This window comes from Gastrolobium bilobum, unplaced genomic scaffold, assembly GCF_033153095.1.
Source record: "Gastrolobium bilobum isolate Gb01-03AN ecotype WA unplaced genomic scaffold, APGP_CSIRO_Gbil_v1 utg22576, whole genome shotgun sequence".
NCBI classification, from domain to species: Eukaryota; Viridiplantae; Streptophyta; class Magnoliopsida; order Fabales; family Fabaceae; genus Gastrolobium; species Gastrolobium bilobum.
This window is the reverse complement of record NW_026895773.1, coordinates 24257-26916: the sequence shown is the minus strand read 5'-3', so window position 1 is coordinate 26916 and position 2660 is coordinate 24257. Positions and strand designations below refer to the sequence as shown.

The 2660-nt window shown below is 39.8% G+C and overlaps 1 non-coding gene across 1 annotated transcript; it reads right to left on the bottom strand.

Moving 5' to 3' along the window:
* Positions 1-1964: 1964 nt before the first annotated feature.
* Positions 1965-2071, bottom strand: LOC133295767 (small nucleolar RNA R71). The gene has a single exon (XR_009749407.1). It is a non-coding gene; the product is annotated as a small nucleolar RNA R71 (small nucleolar RNA).
* Positions 2072-2660: the final 589 nt, after the last annotated feature.

Sequence of the window (2660 nt, the reverse complement as noted above, 5' to 3'; positions counted from 1 at the left end):
ATGCATTTTGATAGCAGGAAACACCAAAAAGAAGTGAAAGAGAGAAGTTGAAATTGCATAGTCTCGCGCAAAACACGCGAAAATGGCGCGATCCGCGTGATTTTGGCAAATTACTTTCTGTGTGTCCGCGCGATCCACGCGGATTTGGCGCTGATCGCGCCGGCGTCATGAATGCAGTCCTTGATTTGTAGAGTCGCGAATTTGGCACTGATCGCGCGGGCGTCATGAATGCATTCCTTGATTTGTGGAGTTTGATGAAAATGGAAATTTAATCAAATTAATGAGAGGATTATGACCTGATTGACAGGTGGAATTATGAGAAAAATGGAAATTTAATCAGAATTAATTAGAGGATTATTGACCTGATTGATTGGTGGAATTATGAGGAAAATGGAAATTTAACCAGAATTAATTCAAGGATTATGACCTGATTGAGTAGCTGGCTATATAAAGGAAGCATAAACTCTAAAAGAAAATCATCTTTTGGCAAGGAAATTGGAAAGGAAGCTCTCGGTGACTGAAGATTCAAGACTTCTTCTTTTTCCGGTTTTACATTTTCATGAACTCTTTCTCATTATTTAAATTGTCAGACATGAATATGTCTGGCTAGTCTTTTAATATTGTGGTAAGGGTCATAACCCTTGATGTCAACCCCTTGTAGTTTGGTTAGTTTTTACATTTAATTATTTCAATTGCATTTATTTTACCTTGTTCTTCATCTCTAATTCTTCTAGAATTGATCACTCTATTAGGATTGCGAGGGTTAGGGTTTTCAATAGGAATATTGGGATTCTAGTTCCTGACAATGGGTAAAATAACAGTTCATGTATGCACTAGGCATAAGCTACATGAACTGCAAACGTGGAAATTTCACTAATTTAAAGGATTAACTCAAAAAAGGATTTCAAAGGAATTAGGATTCTAATAGGGTTAGTAAAGTTAAGATCACTAAGGAATTATGGCTTAACTAATCAATTAATAGATGGTGAATTGTTTGATCAATTGGGTAATTAACTGTAAACTTTAATTAATATTACAAGGTGGGGATCAGAAAGGTGTTGGCATCCTGTGTTGGCATCCTTTACTGCAATAGCTTTTTACATATTTTCTCAATCGTAATCTTTTACTCTTAAGTTTGCAAATTTATCTTTGAATAGTTCACAATTTTTACAAACACAATTACTCTCAAACCAACTTTTGTTCATCCAATAATAAAGGAATAGTTAAATTAAATTTGGCGCCTCAATCCTCATGGGACGATATTCTTACTCATCTTTTATTACTTGGTATGATCGGTGCACTTGCCGATTTTACGCAACAAGTTTTTGGCGCTGTTGCCGGGGATGGACTACGCCAATTTTATTTTTAAATTTTGAATTTCTTGATTGGATATTGTTTTGTTACTGACTTTTTTGCTGTAGTTTATGCGAGGTAAGGTAGATCGAGATTCTTTACAGTTTGATCCAGAAATCGAGAAAACTGCAAAGGAAAATCGGAAACGAGCCAAGCAGAAAAAGCAAGAAGGATTTTCAACTTCTAAGCCACACAAAGAATCAGTGATGGCTGCTAACAATCAACCTCCTCCTCCACCTCCTGCAGCGGAGTTGATGGAGTCAATTCTGGCTCCTATGTTCACAAGGCCGAACTCTAGTGTTGTCCGGCCACAGATAGAGGCCAACAATTTTGACATCAACCCGTCTCTGATTAGCCTGGTGGAGAAGAACCCTTTCGGCGGAGAGGATTACGAAGATCCTCACGACTTCATGGACAGATTTCTGAGAATCTGTGACACCACTAAGCATCATGGAGTGTCTGATGATGCAATCAGACTCAGGTTGTTTCCTTTTGCTGTGACCGGAAAAACCCTCAGATGGCTAGATCGACAAGCTCCTAACAGTATCCGAACATGGGATGAACTAGCCGCTAAGTTCTTTGCTGAGCATTTTTCTCGGGAAAAGTACAATAAGTTGGTGAATGAAATCACCAACTTCATTCAGCAGCCGGGAGAGACACTCTGTGCAGCCTGGGCTAGATTCGAGGAGTTGATTAGAAAATGCCCTCAATATGACTTCCCTGATGACAAGAAGGTCAAAGTCTTCTACAATGGGATGACACCCGACTCCAGGATGGTTGTCAAAGGTGCAGCCGGTGGAACCATAGGAAGGAAGACAACAGCTGAAACTCTGGAATTGATTGATTACATGGCGAGAACCGATAATGCTTCAATGGAAGTTTAGCCACTTCAATCCAAGAGGGGAATCTTACAACTGGGGAACAATGATGCGTCACTAGCTGAGCAAAAAGTAATCTCTCAACAGCTAGCCAGTCTGAATGCCAAGCACGACAAGATGCAGATCTCAACATCTAAAGTTAATGTATTTAACTGTGAGTACTGCAAGGAGCCGCATGATACTAATGAGTTCCCTACATTCAATGGAGCTGAAACATTCCAAGTCAATGGAATTTGGTATGATCCAAGGCCACCACAGAATACCCAGAGTTACTAGAGGAATCAGAATGGCGGCCAAGGGAACAACTTTCAGAGGAGAAATCAAGGTGGAGGTCTGGATTACAACTCCAACAATTATTTGCAACCTCCTCCTCTTCCACATAAAGAGCCATCCGAATTGGAGAAAGCGATGATACAGCTTTCCAAGACC